Here is an 18,084-nt window from a genome sequence, read left to right as displayed (position 1 = left end):
CACAGGTATGACTATCTTGATTATGTCATAAAATCGTCATGGATGTACATGCATGACAGATAATGTGACCTACTGTGACAAACATGTATCATCACAGAAGTGTATTTTTTTGTAGTGTTAGCATATTGATCGTTCAGTTTTATTGCTATTGCTTTCTTCATGTCAAATACATATTCCTTTGACTATGAGGTTATGCAACTCACGAATACCGGAGGAATACCTTATGTGCTATCAAACATCACAATGTAACTGGGTGATTATAAAGATTCTCTACAGGTATCTCTGAAGATGTTTGTTGGGTTGGCATAGATCAAGAATAGGATTTGTCACTCCGAGTATCGGAGAGGTATCTCTGGGCCCTCTCGGTAATGCACATCATAAGAAGCCTTGCAAGCAAAGTGACTAATGAGTGACTTGCAGGATGATGTATTACGGAACGAGTAAACAGAATTGCCAGTAACGATATTGAACTAGGTATGAAGATACCGATGATCGAATATCGGGCAAGTAACATACCGATGGACAAAGGGAATTGTGTATGTTGTCATAACGGTTCGACCGATAAATATCTTAGTAGAATATGTAGGAGCCAATATGAGCATCTAGGTTCCGCTATTGGTTACTGGCCGGAGAGGTGTCTCGGTCATGTCTACATAGTTCTCAAACCCGTAGGGTCCGCACGCTTAACGTTCGATGACGATATAGTATTATATGAGTTATGTGATTTGGTGAGCGAATGTTGTTTGGAGTCCCGGATGAGATCACGGACATGACGAGGAGTCTCGAAATGGTCGAGAGGTAAAGGTTGATATATAGGACGATCGTATTCGGACACCAGAAGTGTTTCGGACGGTACCGGGTACATATAGGGTCACCAGAAGGGGTTCGGAGCACCCCCGGCAAAGATATGGGCTTAATGGGCCAGGGGAGGGACTGACCAGCCCACAAGGGGCTGGTGTGCCCCTCCACCAGGTCGGCCATCCCTAGGGAAAGGAAAGGGGGAAGGGCAAGTCCCTCCTTCCTTCCCCTCCTCAAGGGAGAAAGGAAGGGGGGGGGCCACCTGCCCCTTCCTTCCCCTGGCTCCTATACAAGGAAGGGGGGCCAAACTAGGGCAGGAGCCCAAGTGGGATTCGGCCCCACTTGGGGTGCCCCTTGGCCTCTTCCTTCTCCCTCCCACCTATGTATATGAGGATGGGGGCACCTAGCACAACGAACATCAATTGTTAGCCGTGTGCGACGCCACCCTCCATAGTTTACACCCCTGGTCATATTATCACGGTGCTTAGGCGAAAGCCCTGCACGACGGGGTTGGCGGCGGCGGGGCGCGGCAGGCAGCGGGGTTGGCGGGTGGTGGCGGGGTGGGGGTGCGGGGCGGCGCTATTTAAAGGAGGGGGCTTGCTTGGGGGAGGGGCAAGGTGGCGCGGGAGAGTCCCGGCCGGACTCGGCTTCGGGCGGCGGCGGCCTCCTGATCTCCTGGAGGGAGACGAGGCGCGGGGAGGTGGGCCGGCTCAGCTGGGCTCCGGCCCAGTCAAGCGCTGGAGATTTTTTTAAAATAATTTAGCCGAAACTTAAATAAATCCTAGAAAATAAAATAAAAAACTAAAAATGTCAAAACAAAATTTCACCGACTAAATAAAATATTTAGAACAAGGTGAAAATTTTCTTGTCCCTAAAATGCAATTTTGAAAAACATGCAATTTTTCTAATTCAAATAAAATAGCAATAAACTCCGAATAAAATATAATATTTGATTTTAATATTTTTCCTCCAATATTTCATTTATTTTGGAGAAGTCATATTATCTCCTCTCATATATTTTAATATGAAATATTTTTGGAGAGAAAAATAATTAAAACCAAAAATCCTCGTTTCAACATTTGATAAAACTCAAATATGAAAACAAGGAAATCCCCAACTCTCTCCGAGGGTCCTTGAGTTGCTTAGGATTTCGAGGATCGTGAAATGAAATGCAGCAAAAATATGATATGCGGGAATGATCTATGTATAACATTCCAAATTGAAAATTTGGGATGTTACAAACCTACCCCCCTTAAGATGAATCTCGCCCCCGAGATTCGGGTTGGCTAGAAAATAGGTGTGGGTGGTCTTTGCGAAGATCATCCTCTCGTCCCCAAGTGGCTTTATCCTCGGTATGATGGCTCCACTGAACTTTGCAAAACTTGATAACCTTGCTGCGGGTGACTCGGCTGGCAAATTCAAGAATCCTGACTGGCTTCTTCTCATAGGTCAGATCATTGTCCAACTGAATCGCCTCCAAGGGCACTGTATCTCTTAGTGGTATAACGGCCATCTCAGCATGACACTTCTTCAGCTGTGAAACATGAAACACATCGTGAACTCCTGACAGTCCTTCAGGTAAATCCAACTTGTAGGCAACTTCTCCCATATGCTCCAAAATTCGATTCGGTCCTACAAATCTCGGGGCTAACTTTCCCTTAACTCCAAAATGTTTCAATCCTCGCAGGGGTGACACTCGCAGATATGCTCTATCTCCAATTTCATAGGTTATTTCCTTGCATTTCGAATCTGCATAACTCTTCTGTCTGGACTGAGCAACCTTCAATCTATCTCGGATCAACTTAACCTTTTCTTCCGACACCTTGATCAAATATGGTCCAAACAACTGTCGGTCTCCAACTTCATCCCACATCAACGGTGTTCTACACCTCCGTCCATACAGGGCTTCAAACGGTGCCATCTTCAAACTGGCTTGATAGCTATTGTTGCATGAGAACTCCGCATAGGGCAAATTGTCATCCCAACTAGATCCAAAATCTAGCGCACAGGCTCTCAACATATCCTCCAGAATCTGGTAGACTCTCACGGTCTGTCCATCCGTCTATGGGTGGAATGTTGTACTGAACTCCAATCTTGTTCCCAAAGTCTGGTGTAGTTGATGCCAAAACTTTGAGGTAAACTGTGTTCCTCTATCTGATACAATTGTCCTCGGAACTCCATGCAAGCATACGATCCTGGTCATGTATATCTTGGCCAACTTCGCACTTGTATAGATGGTTTTCACTTGGATAAAGTGAGCCACTTTGGTCAAGCGATCAACTACTACCCATATAGAATCATATCCTGATTTGGTCCTGGGTAATCCAGTGATAAAATCCATGCCAAGTTTATCCCACTTCCATTCAGGTATCGGCATAGGCTGTAAGAATCCTGCTGGCTTTTGATGCTCAGCCTTCACTCTCTGACATACATCACATACGGCTACATACTCGACAATATCCTTCTTCATATCAGTCCACCAGAAACATTGCTTCAAATCCAAATACATCTTGGTGTTTCCGGGGTGTATCGAGTATGGTGAGTCATGAGCCTCTGGAAGTATTAATTTCCCGATCTCTGTGTTATTGGGCACATAAATACGGTCCTCAAACCATAAGGTGTCGTGCTCATCCTCACGAAAACCTTTGGCCTTTCCTTTGCCCATTCTCTCCTTTATCTCAACAATCTCTTTGTCATCCTTCTGAGCTTCTCGAATCTTTCCTAACAATGTCGACTGAACTTCCATTATTGCAATAAAACCTCTAGGAACAATCTCCAATCGAAGTTCCCTAAGATCATCTGCTAACTCCTTTGGCAATCCCGTGCTCACTAGGTGATACGTCTCCAACGTATCTATAAATTTTGATTGCTCCATGCTATATTATCTACTATTTTGGACTATATTGGGCTTTATTTTCCACTTTTATATTATTTTTGGGACTAACCTATTAACCGGAGGCCCAGCCCAGAATTGCTGTTTTTTTTTGCCTATTTCGGTGTTTCGAAGAAACGGAATATCAAACGGAGTCCAAACGGAATGAAACCTTCGGGAACGTGATTTTCTCACCAAATATGACCCAGGAGACTTGGACCCTACGCCAAGGAAGCTTTGAGGTGGGCACGAGGTAGGGGGCGCGCCCTATACCCCCAGGCGCGCCCCCACCCTCGTGGGCCCACTGAAGTTCCACCGACATACTTCTTCCTCCTATATATACCTACGTACCCCCAAACGAACAGAGACGGATCCAAAAACCTAATTCCACCGCTGCAACTTTCTGTATCCACGAGATCCCATCTTGGGGCCTGTTCCGGAGCTCCGCTGGAGAGGGCCGTCATCACGGAGGGCTTCTACATCATCATAGCCTCTCCGATGAAGTGTGAGTAGTTTACCTCAGACCTTCGGGTCCATAGTTATTAGCTAGATGGCTTCTTCTCTCTTTTTGGATCTCAATACAAAGTTCTCCCCCTCTCTCGTGGAGATCTATTCGATGTAATCTTCTTCTTTTTTGTGGTGTGTTTGTTGAGACCGATGAATTGTGGGTTTATGATCAAGTCTATCAATGAATAATATTTGAATCTTCTCTGAATTCTTTTATGTATGATTGGTTATCTTTGCAAGTCTCTTCGAATTATCAGTTTGGTTTGGCCTACTAGATTGGTTTTTCTTGCCATGGGAGAAGTGCTTAGCTTTGGGTTCGATCTTGCGGTGTCCTTTCCCAGTGACAGAAGGGGCAGCAAGGCACGTATTGTATCGTAGCCATCGAGGATAAAAAGATGGGGTTTATTTCATATTGCATGAATTTATCTCTCTACATCATGTCATCTTGCTTAAAGTGTCACTCTGTTTCTAACTATACTCTAGATGCATGCTGGATAGCGGTCGATGAGTGGAGTAATAGTAGTAGATGCAGAATCGTTTCGGTGTACTTGTCACAGACGTGATGCCTATATACATGATCATGCCTAGATATTCTCATAACTATTCTCAATTCTGTCAATTGCTCAACAGTAATTTGTTCACCCACCGTAGAATACTTATGCTCTTGAGAGAATCCACTAGTGAAACCTATGGCCCCGGGTCTATTCTCATCATATCAATCTCCATCACTTTAATCTTGCCTTGCTTTTTACTTTGCCTTTTACTTTTCACTTTGCATCTGTATACCAAAAATACCAAAAATACTATCTATCAGATCTCACTCTCGTAAGTGACCGTGATGGGATTGACAACCCCTAATCGTGTTGGTTGCGAGTAGCTATCGTTTTGTGCAGGTACGAGGGACTTGAGCGTGGCCTCCTACGGGATTGATACCTTGGTTCTCAAAAACTGGGGGAAATACTTACGCTACTCTGTTGCATCATCCTCTCCTCTTCGGGGAAAACCAACGCAAGCTCAAGAGGTAGCAAGAAGAATTTCTGGCGCCGTTGTCGGGGAGTCTACGCAAAAAGTCAACATACCAAGTACCCATCACAATCCCTATCTCTCGCATTACATTAGTTGCCATTTGCCTCTCGTTTTCCTCTCCCCCACTTCACCCTTGCCGTTTTATTCGCCCTCTCTTTCTCCTTCTCCTTGTCCTCCTCCTTTCTCTGTTTGCCTTTTCCTCGCTTTCCTTTTGTTTGCTCATGTGTTGGATTGCTTATTTGTCATGATGGCTCAAGATACTACCAAATTGTGTGACTTCACCAATACCAATAATAATGATTTTCTTAGCACTCCGATTGCTCCTCTTGCCATTACTGAATCTTGTGAAATCAATACTGCCTTGTTGAATCTTGTTATGAAAGATCAATTTGCCGGCCTTCCTAGTGAAGATGCTGCTACTCATCTGAATAGCTTCGTTGATTTATGTGATATGCAAAAGAAAAAAGATGTCGACAATGATGTCGTTAAATTGAAGCTATTTCCTTTTTCACTTAGAGATTGTGCTAAAGCTTGGTTTTCGTCTTTCCCTAAAAATAGTATTGATTCTTGGAACAAGTGCAAAGATGCTTTTATCTCTAAGTATTTTCCTCCCGCTAAGATCATCTCTCCTAGAAACGATATTATGAATTTTAAGCAACTTGATCATGAACATGTTGCACAAGCTTGGGAGAGAATGAAATTAATGATACGTAATTGCCCTACTCATGGTTTAAATTTGTGGATGATTGTACAAATTTTTTATGTCGGATTGAATTTTGCTTCTAGAAATCTTTTAGATTCGGCCGCGGGAGGCACTTTCATGGAAATCACTTTAGGAGATGCTACTAAACTCCTAGATAATATTATGGTTAATTATTCTCAATGGCATACAAAAAGATCTTCTAATAAAAAAGTGCATGCGATAGAAGAAATCAATGTTTTGAGTGGAAAGATGGATGACCTTATGAAATTATTTGCTACTAAGAGTGTTTCTTCTGATCCTAATGATATTCCTTTGTCTACTTTGATTGAGAATAACAATGAATCTACATATGTGAATTTTGTTGGTAGGAATAATTTTGGTAACAATGCGTATAGAGGGAATTTTAATCCTAGGCCTTATCCTAGTAACCCTTCTAATAATTATGGAAATTCCTAAAGCAACTCTTATGGAAATTATAATAAGATGCCCTCTGAATTTGAGAATAGTGTTAAAGAGTTTATGAATTCACAAAAGAATTCTAATGCTTTGCTTGAAGAGAAATTACTTAAAGTTGATGATTTGGCTAGGAACATTGATAGAATTTCTCTTGAGATTGATTCTTTAAAGCTTAGATCTATTCCTCCCAAGCATGATATCAATGAGTCTCTCAAAGCCATGAGAATTTCCATTGACGAGTGCAAAGAAAGAACCGTTAGGATGCGTGCATCCAAAGATGCCTTTATTAAAGCGTGTTCTTCCAATTCCTATGAAAATCAAGATGAAGATCTAAAAGTTATTGATGTGTCCCCTATAAAATCTTTGTTTTGCAATATGAATCTTGATGAAACTGAATATGATCTTCCTTTACCTAGAAGGCGTTCTAAAAATTCGAAGTATTTAGATCTTTATGATGAAATTGATGAAAGAGGGATTGAAAGAAATAAAAATCTAGATGTTGCTAAACCCACTATATCGGATTTCAAGGAATTTAATTATGAAAGTTGCTCTTTAATTGATTGTATTTCCTTGTTGCAATCCATGCTAAATTCTCCACATGCTTATAGTCAAAAGAAAGCCTTTACCGAACATATTGTTGATGCCTTGATGCAATTTTATGAAGAAAAGCTTGAGTTAAAAGTTTCTATCCCTAGAAAACTCTATGATGAGTGGGAACCAACTATTAAAATTAAAATTAAAAATCATGAGTTTTATGCTTTGTGTGATTTGGGTGCTGGTGTTTCCACTATCCCCAAAACTTTGTGTGATTTGCTAGATTTCCGCGATTTTGATGATTACTCTCTAAACTTGCATCTTGCGGATTCCACTATTAAGAAACCAATGGGAAGAATTAATGATGTTCTTATTGTTGCAAATATAAATTATGTGCCCGTAGATTTCATTGTTCTTGATATAGATTGCAATCCTTCTTGCCCTATTATTCTTGATAGACCTTTCCTTAGAACGGTTGGTGCGATTATTGATATGAAGGAAGGGAATATTAGATTTCAATTTCCATTAAAAAAGGGCATGGAACACTTTCCTAGAAAGAAAATAAAATTTCCATATGAAACTATCATGAGAGCCACTTATGGATTGCCTACCAAAGATGGCAATACGTAGATCTATCCTCGCTTTTATGCCTAGCTAGGGGCGTTAAACGATAGCGCTTGTTGGGAGGCAACCCAATTTTATTTTTAGTTTTTTTATGTTTTTATTATGTTAGGGAATAAATAACCCATCTACCTTCTGTTTGGATGTGGTTTTGTGTTTTAATTAGTGTTTGTGCCAAGTTAGACCTATTGGATCTTCTTGGATGATAGTTATTTGATCTTGCTGTAATTTCAGAAACTTTGTGTTCAGTGCCCGAATTATTAAAAATCATCAGGATGGCATAAAATACTGATTCCAATTTATTCTGATCAATAAACAAATTGCCTAGGTTGTCCAATTTTGGTAGATTTTTTGGAGTTCCAGAAGTTTGCGTTAGTTACAGATTACTACAGACTGTTCTGTTTTTGACAGATTCTGTTTTTCGTGTGTTGTTTGCTTATTTTGATGAATCTATGGCTAGTAAAATAGTTTATAATCCATAGAGAAGTTGGAATACAGTAGTTTAACACCAATATAAATAAATAATGAGTTCATTACAGTACCTTTAAGTGGTCTTTTGTTTTCTTTCTCTAACGGAGCTCACGAGATTTCTATTGAGTTTTGTGTTGTGAAGTTTTCAAGTTTTGGGTGAATTCTTTTGATGGATTATGGAACAAGGAGTGGCAAGAGCCTAAGCTTGGGGATGCCCATGGCACCCCCAAGATAATCCAAGGACACCAGAAAGTCAAAGCTTGGGGATGCCCCGGAAGGCATCCCCTCTTTCATTTACTTCCATCGGTAATTTACTTGGAGCCTCTGTTGGAAAAGGCAGTGCCTAGGAGGCGCTTAGGCACGCTTAGGCGCTAGGCAATGGCCAAACGCCTCGCCTAGGGCATAAATGGAGGTCTAGGCAGGGCAAGCAAGGAATTGCCTACCCAAGCAATAAATCATGCATCATATTGCACTGATATGTCAAACGTGTTATATTCCAATGCAGTAGACGGTAATTAAATTATTTATATGCCCTAAAATAATATCAACACCCATATAATAATCACAAATACACTACGAGTAAAACCAATATTACTGCCTAGGCCACGCCTAGGGTGCTTAGGCACCGCCTAGGCACTAGGCGAAGGCCAACCGCCTCGCTTACGCCTATCGCTTTTTCCAACCTTGCTTGGAGCTATATTTTTATTCACCAACATGATATGTGTTTTGCTTGGAGCGTCTTGTATTATTTGTGTCTTTGTTTGCTAGTGTGCCATAATCATCCTTGCTGTGCACACCTTTTGAGAGATCCATACATGAATTAGAATTTGATAGAATACTCTATGTGCTTCACTTATATCTTTTGAGCTATGTAGTTTTGCTCTATGTGCTTCACTTATATCTTTTGAGCGTTGTAATTTTGCTCTATGTGCTTCACTTAGATCTTTTAGAGCATGATGGTGGATTTGTTTTAAAGAAAGTATTGATCTCTCATGCTTCACTTAAATTATTTTGAGAGTCTTCATAGCATGGTAATTTGCTTAATAATAACATGCTTGGTATTCAAGATTTGTTAAACTTTCTTTTGAGTGCGTTGAATACTAAGAAAAGTTGGATGCTTGATAATTGTTTTGAGATATGGAGGTAGTAATATCAAAGTCATGCTAGTAGAGTAATTGTGAATTTGAGAAGTGCTTGAGTTAAAGTTTGCAAGTCCCGTAGCATGCACGTATGGTAAACGTTATGCAACAAATTTGAAACATGAGGTGTTATTTGATTGTCCTCCTTATGAGTTGCGGTCGGGGACGAGCGGTGGTCTTTTCCTACCAATCTATCCCCCTAGGAGCTTGCGCATAATGCTTTGGTTTTTGATGGCTTGTAGATTTTTGCAATAAGTATATGAGTTCTTTATGACTAATGTTGAGTCCATGGATTATACGCATTCTCACCCTTCCATCATTGCTAGCCTCTACGGTACCGTGCATTGCCCTTTCTCACATCGAGAGTTGGTGCAAACTTCGCCGGTGCATCCAAACCCCGTGATATGATACGCTCTTTCACACATAAACCTCCTTATATCTTCCTCAAAACAGCCACCATACCTATGTATTATGGCATTTCCATAGCCATTCCGAGATATATTGCCATGCAACTTTCCACCATCCAGTTTAGCATGACACATTCATCATTGCCATATTGCTAGCATGATCATGTAGTTGACATAGTATTTGTGGCAAAGCCACCGTTCATAATTCTTTCATACTTGTCACTCTTGATTCATTGCATATCCCAGTACACCGCCGGAGGCATCCATATAGAGTCATACTTTGTTCTAGTATCGAGTTGTAATCATTGAGTTGTAAATAAATAGAAGTGTGATGATCATCATTCAATAGAGCATTGTCCCCCCCCCCAAAAAAAGAGAAAGGCCAAAGAAAAAAAGAAGGCCCCGAAAAAAGAAAATAAATAAAAAGGGGCAACGCTACTATCCTTTTTTCCACACTTGTGCTTCAGAATCTTCATGATAGAGAGTCTCGTGTTTTGTCACTTTCATATACTAGTGGGAATTTTTCATTATAGAACTTGCCTTGTATATTCCAACAATTGGCCTCCTCAAGTGCCCTAGGTCTTCGTGAGCAAGCAAGTTGGATGCACACCCACTTAGTTTCTTTTGTTGAGCTTTCATACATTTATAGCTCTAGTGCATCCGTTGCATGGAAATCCCTACTCCTTGCATCAACATCAATCGATGGGCATCTCCATAGCCCATTGATTAGCATCGTTGATGTGAGACTTTCTCCTTTTTGTCTTCTCCACATAACCCCCATCATTATATTCTATTCCACCCATAGTGCTATATCCATGGCTCACGCTCATGTATTGCGTGAAAGTTTATGAGTTTGAAATTATTAAGGTATGAAACAATTGCTTGGCTTGTCATCGGGGTTGTGCATGATGAGAGCATTCTTGTGTGACGAAAATGGAGCATGACTAAACTATATGATTTTGTAGGGATGAACTTTCTTTGGTATGTTACTTTGAGAAAACATAATTGCTTTGTTGGTTTGCTTGAAGTATTATTATTCTATATGTCAATATGAACTTTTGTCTTGAATCTTTCTAATCTGAATATTCATATCACAATTAAGAAGATTTGCATTGAAATTAAGCCAAGTAGCACTCCGCATCAAAAATTCTCTTTTTATCATTTACCTACTCGAGGACGAGCAGGAATTAAGCTTGGGGATGCCTGATACGTCTCCAACGTATCTATAATTTTTGATTGCTCCATGCTATATTATCTACTGTTTTCGACTATATTGGGCTTTATTTTCCACTTTTATATTATTTTTGGGACTAACCTATTAACCGGAGGCCCAGCCCAGAATTGCTGTTTTTTGCCTATTTCAGTGTTTCGAAGAAATGGAATATCAAACGGAGTCCAAACGGAATGAAACCTTCGGGAACGTGATTTTCTCACCGAATATGACCCAGGAGAGTTGGACCCTACGCCAAGGAAGCTTCGAGGTGGGCACGAGGTAGGGGGCGCGCTCCCCACCCTCGTGGGCCCACCGAAGCTCCACCGACGTACTTCTTCCTCCTATATATACCTACGTACCCCCAAACGAATAGAGACGGAGCCAAAAACCTAATTCCACCACCGCAACTTTCTGTATCCAGGAGATCCCATCTTGGGGCCTGTTCCGGAGCTCCGCCGGAGAGGGTCGTCATCACGGAGGGCTTCTACATCATCATAGCCTCTCCGATGAAGTGTGAGTAGTTTACCTCAGACCTTCGGGTCCATAGTTAGTAGCTAGATGGCTTCTTCTCTCTTTTTGGATCTCAATACAAAGTTCTCCCCCTCTCTCGTGGAGATCTATTCGATGTAATCTTCTTCTTTTTTGCGGTGTGTTTGTTGAGACCGATGAATTGTGGGTTTATGATCAAGTCTATCTTTGAATAATATTTGAATCTTCTCTGAATTCTTTTATGTATGATTGGTTATCTTTGCAAGTCTCTTCGAATTATCAGTTTGGTTTGGCCTACTAGATTGGTTTTTCTTGCCATGGGAGAAGTGATTAGCTTTGGGTTCGATCTTGCGGTGTCCTTTCCCAATGACAGAAGGGGAAGCAAGGCACGTATTGTATCGTTGCCATCGAGGATAACAAGATGGGGTTTATTTCATATTGCATGAATTTATCCCTCTACATCATGTCATCTTGCTTAAAGTGTTACTCTGTTTTTAACTTAATACTCTAGATGCATGTTGGATAGCGGTCGATGAGTGGAGTAATAGTAGTAGATGCAGAATCATTTCGGTCTACTTGTCACAGACGTGATGCCTATATACATGATCATGCCTAGATATTCTCATAACTATGCTCAATTATGTCAATTGCTCAACAGTAATTTGTTCACCCAACATAGAATACTTATGCTCTTGAGAGAAGCCACTAGTGAAACCTATGGCCCCCGGGTCTATTCTCATCATATCAATCTCCATCACTTTAATCTTGCTTTGCTTTTTACTTTGCCTTTTACTTTCCACTTTGCATCTCTGTACCAAAAATACCAAAAATACTATCTATCAGATCTCACTCTCGTAAGTGACCGTGAAGGGATTGACAACCCCTAATCGCGTTGGTTGCGAGTAGCTATTGTTTTGTGCAGGTACGAGGGACTTGAGCGTGGCCTCCTACTAGATTGATACCTTGGTTCTCAAAAACTGAGGGAAATACTTACGCTACTCTGCTGCATCATCCTCTCCTCTTCGGGGAAAACCAACGCAAGCTCAAGAGGTAGCACTAGGGTATTAGCATAACTCTTCCGGCTCAAAGCGTCTGCTACGACATTGGCCTTGCCTGGATGATAGTGAAGCTTCATGTCATAATCCTTTATAAGCTCCAACCATCTCCTCTGCCTAAGGTTCAACTCCTTTTGTGTGAAAATGTACTTCAAACTCTTATGATTCGTGTACACATCACAACGGTTTCCAATAAGGTGATGTCTCCAAGTCTTCAACGCATGTACTACTTCTGCTAACTCCAAATCATGTGTGGCATAATTCAATTCGCGTGGTTTTAGTTTTCGTGAGGCATACGAAACAACTCTTCCATCCTACATAAGCACACTTCCAAGTCCTAGGTGGGAGGCATCGCAATACACTTGAAACTCCTTGCGTATGTCCGGCAGAATCAACACTGGGGCTATAGTTAAATGTTTCTTTAACTCCTGAAAACTCGCCTCACATTCTTCCATCCATTTAAATTTGGTATCCTTCTTCAATAACTCCATCATTGGTTTTGCAATCTTGGAAAAATTCTCAATGAATCTCTGATGGTATCCTGCGAGTCCAAGAAAACTGCGGATCTCGCTAACCGAAGTGGGTGCCAACCATTCAGTGACTGACTGAACCTTGGTGGGATCTACTGCTACACCTTCTCCTGATATAACGTGTCCAAGGAATCTGACTTCCTTCAACCAAAACTCACATTTTCTAAACTTGGCATACAACTGGTGTTCCCTGAGTTTCTCGAGAACTAAACGTAAATGCTCTTCGTGCTCCTCCTCATTCTTTGAGTATACCATTATATCATCAATGAACACCACAAAAAACTTATCCAAATATTCCATGAACACCTTGTTCATCATTCTCATGAAATAGGCAGGGGCGTTAGTCAGTCCAAATGACATGACAGTATACTCATACAACCCGTACCTTGTGGTAAATGTTGTCTTTGGTATATCCTTCTCTCGAATCTTTAGCTGGTGATATCCAAATCGCAGATCGATCTTTGAAAACACCTTAGCTCCTTGCAGCTGGTCAAACAAATCATTGATCATCGGTAGTGGCTATTTGTTCTTGATCGTAACCTCATTTAACGCGCGATAATCAATAACCATTCTTAGGGACTTATCCTTCTTCTCAACCAAAAGCACCGGGGCTCCCCATGGTGATGAACTCCGTCGAATGTAACCTTTCTCCAATAACTCCTTCATATGCTTCTTGATCTCCTCCAGATCATTCGCGGGCATCCGGTAGGGTCTCTTTGATATAGGCCCGGTGCCTGGCAACAGTTCTATCAAAAACACGATGTCTCGATCCGGTGGCATGCCTGGTAACTCTTCTGGAAAAGCATCCGGGTAATCTTTCACTATAGGCACTTCCCCCAGAACAATTCCCATGAGGGTATTCACTTGGCTACACCTAGGCGCAAGCCTAGATACATACTTAATCCTTTTTCCCTCAGGGGTGGTGAGACAAATTTACTTACTAACAGAGTCAATGCTTCCTCCATACTTTGACATCCAGTCCATGCCTAATATCACATCCAATTCTTGTGACTCCAAGATTATTAGGTCGGACGGGAAAACATGGCTACCAATGGTTAAGGGTATCTGGTCGCACCATCGACTAGCCATATACTCTGCTCCAGGTGAACTTACTAACAGAGGGGTCCTAAGGGTTTGGGTTGGCAGTTTAAACTTATCCACGAATCCCCTTGATATGTATGAATGCGATGCACCAGTATCAAAAAGAACAAGGGCGGTAAAAGACTTAACCAAAAACTTACCAATAACCGCGTCTGGCTGCTCTTCAACCTCCTCCGCGTAAACGTCGTTCACTTGTCCTTTGTTGAATGGATTGGGCTTCTTTCCAGCGCTCCCATTACCGTTTCCATTCTTCGCTTCAGGGCACTCCATGGCATAGTGTCCAGTCTTCCCACACTTGAAACAAGTAACGTGGCTTAGGTCTCTCTTGGTGGGTGTGGCTGGATTGGAACGGTTCTGATTGTTGCTTGCTCCATTCCCATTCCCATTCCTTGGGCCAGTATGATTATGGGTACTTCCTCCATTGTGGGTGTGGCCTCCATGGTTATGAACAAGTCCTCCCTAGTTCGGGGTTAGGCGAGGCTTCTGCTGAGCTCCTAAATTATACCTTCCTTGTCCATACTTCCTCTTATGGCTCTCAATCTGCTGCTGCCTCCCTTCAATCATAAGAGCCTTATCTACCAACTCCTGGTAGTTGTTGAATGTTGCCACCATCAACTGCATGCTCATCTCATCATTCAACCCTTCCATAAACTTCTCCTGCTTTGCGGCATCTATGGCCACATCGTTAGGGGCATAGCGAGATAACTTGTTAAACTCATCCGCGTACTGAGCCACAGTACGGTTCCCCTGGCGTAAGTTGCGAAACTCACGCTTCTTCATACTCATAGCTCCAGTTGAGACATGGGCTGTATGGAAAGCTTGCTGAAACTGGTCCCATGTAACAGTGGTTATAGGGTAGGTGACAGTGTAATTCTCCCATCATGAGGCTGCTAGTCCATCCAACTGATGTGCGGCAAAACACACCTCTCAGCATTTGTACATCCTGAAGTGGTTAACTCCCTTCCAATCCCGCGGAGCCAATCATCTGCCACTATCGGCTCGGTGCTACTGGAAAACAGTGGCGGCTGCAACCTCAGGAAGCGGGCTAAGTTGTCCACTGGTGGTAGTGGCGGTGGTTGTTGTTGTTGTTGTTGTTGCCTTGGTTCTAAACTAACAACTGCATTAGGGTATTCTGCTGCTGGATCAACTGAGTGAGCTCCGGTGGGAAAGTAAATCCGGGGTCACGTCTCGGAGGCATATGATGGGTTTAGAGGGAAGAGAATAGAATAGAATGAGGTCTAATGAGAAAAACACTACCCATATGCACATGAGACAAACACAATCATTTCACTCAATCAAGCAAGCAAGGGCATACAATCGATCTAACTATCGTTACAAAAGTGCTCGGACTATACTATATACATGGTGGAATACTACTACTGATGTGGTGGTCTACTAAAAATATTGATCGGTCGAAGACTCCATGCTGTCTGCTCCAGCTTCATCTTCATAGTCATCATCGCTATCGTCAGGGTCCGAGTCGGTGTCGTCGATGATGATGTAGTCCTCCGGACGAATCTCCTTGGGTTCTTCGTCTTCTCCTCCTGGTGCGGGGTCTCCCATGAATACTCCTAGCTTCCTTTCCAGATCGTCATTCTTCTCCACTAGTACGACGATTTCCTCCTCATAATATTCACGTGTAGCCTTGAGTTCTTCCTCCAGTTCCGTGATCCTAGTCGTCGCCTTCTTCAGATCTATCATTCATGCGCACATCTGGTTCTCCTGGTGATGAATGTGCTAGGTTAACTCCTGGATGCAAGCTGCAATTGATCTATCCTTCCTGGTGCTGATCATCTCCCATTACTTGTCTCGGCGCCCACAAATCTGGTAGATAGTATCCTTAAGCTCCTTATGGTAAACTTCTCCAATGCGTCCCATGGTGATGTGAGCTGCCATACTCTTTCCTAGACTCCAGGTTGTTGCATCGAAGGAAAACTCTATGGACTTAGTGACTGGCGCGAATGTCCTTCCTGGAACTTGAACTTGAACCATCCATCGCTCCTCTTCTGGTAAAGTGGCATTGTAAGTCCCGGTGAAGCTTGGTATTCCAATGTCCAGGTACCTAGTGACTTCCTTCAAGTGTCATCCAAAGGGTGCGTCTTCATCCGGTTGTGCAAACTTGTTCCTTGCGCTCGCCATCCTAAAGAATAGAAAATGGAGAGGAGTCAGAAATGAGAAGAGAATAGTGATCTAGGGCTTTTAGCTTAGTGGTCGTGTCCTACACTCAGCGTGTGCTCTGATACCATCTTGTAGCGACCCGACCTCAAACGGTCAAGTCTCTGTGCTTCAGTGTCATCCCTAGATCGGTAATGCTGACACACACAGTACTCGAGGATTTATAAAGAGTGGCAATCACACACTTATTACATCGAATGTCTCAAAAGAGAACTTATTATAATAAATATGGCTTAAGGCCATCTAATACGATAACAACGGAAGGCTTGGAAGATAAAGTGAGTCCATCAACTCCAATGGCATAGCTGAGCTGCACGGCAACGACCTAACGAACCTTACTCCTCGTCTGAAAAGTCTGCAACATAATACGTTGCAGCCCGAAAACGGGTCAGCACATGGAATATGCTGGCAATGTAACACAGTAGAGCAAGAACAGAATAATGCTATCACTACATGCATATTTGGCTGGTGGAAAGCTCTATGGTTATAGTTTTGCGAAAAGCCAATTATTCCCTACAACAAAGGAATATATTTTATTTAACTATCATGGTAGTTGAAACATCATTGAGAAGGTTTCTCCAACTCAATCCCAATTAAAAGTAATTATCAACCCAACAATATTAATTTAGAGTGATGAGATACATATGATAATCCAAGTACTAGATACTCAAGATTTGTCCATAACTGGGGACACAGCTAACCATGATTAGTTTATACACTCTGCAGAGGTTTGCGCACTTTTTCCACAAGACTCGATCTCCTCCGTTGGATTTTTCGCACTACATGATGTTTGAGAAACGGATGACCGAGACACAATCTTTCAGAAGCATTAACTCTCTACTCCGGATAGACTATACCACCTACAACCCACTACCTGCTAGTCTATGTCTTCAAGAGCTTCACGCAACTTACTCAATTGTGCTAGAGCCCATAATAGCATGTGGCTGCACACGGAAGTTTCTAGCATGAAATATCTCAGTTCGCTTTGAGCCTGGGTGGCGGACCTTAGGATTATCACACGGGTACTCCGGGATATCCTAGGACAACATTGGATTCTCCAGGTGCCCAACAAACAATCCACCCAGATGTGTATTTAAGTTGCCACCTTAAGTTGAACCATTAATTAATAATCTCACATCTGTCATGGATTCACTCGCCCAAACCACGTCTACGAGTATAGCATAGCAATATAAGCAGTACGTAGAAGTAACTCCCAAGGGTTTAATAATAACAGGGCAATAGGTTCTACCTCATCAACTACTTCCCATCCCACATGTTAAACACATCCTAATCATGCAATATTTGAGGATTGGAGCTAATGCATAAAAACTGGGTATGAAAGGAGTATGATCAAAGTGTTACTTGCCTTGTTGATGATCCGCAAAACCTAGAGACTCGTAGTAGCACGCTTCATACTCCGGGTGTTCTATCGCAAACAAACAATAGCATGCATAAGCAATCAAGCAAAGAAGCATGGGTAAAAATCAAATAAGAAGATCTAACCAGAAAGTTCAACTTAAGAACTCTGGTTTGCAAAAAGAATCAAATCAAACGGAGCAACGGAACTCAAACTGCGAGGGAAACAAGATTCATTTACTAATATGAACCTAAGTCAAATTTTACAGTACCAAAATCTTGTTCAAGTTGATTAAACAGAAAGAGAGTTTTGAGATGAAGATCTAGGCGCTTGAATCGCCTGATTCCGATAAACGAGCGAAAAGATAAACTAAAACGAAAATCGGATCAAAAATCGCGATCGAAAATAATAGCGGAAAATCCGAGAAAAAGAAAAACTGACGAACATGCTAAGGAACGAACGTTCGTTGTCTGCAGCTAACGAGTGAACACCGTTCGTTAAAACGAATGTATGGATGAACGTCCGCTAAATAAACTAAACCGAGAAAAATCGGCGAACCGATCTAAAAAATGAACCTAGGGTTTTCTAAAAAAAACGGATCGGTTTTTCTCTCAAAACCGGCGGCGGCGA

This window comes from Triticum aestivum, chromosome 2A, assembly GCF_018294505.1.
Source record: "Triticum aestivum cultivar Chinese Spring chromosome 2A, IWGSC CS RefSeq v2.1, whole genome shotgun sequence".
NCBI classification, from domain to species: Eukaryota; Viridiplantae; Streptophyta; class Magnoliopsida; order Poales; family Poaceae; genus Triticum; species Triticum aestivum.
Note: the sequence above shows the minus strand (reverse complement) of the source record.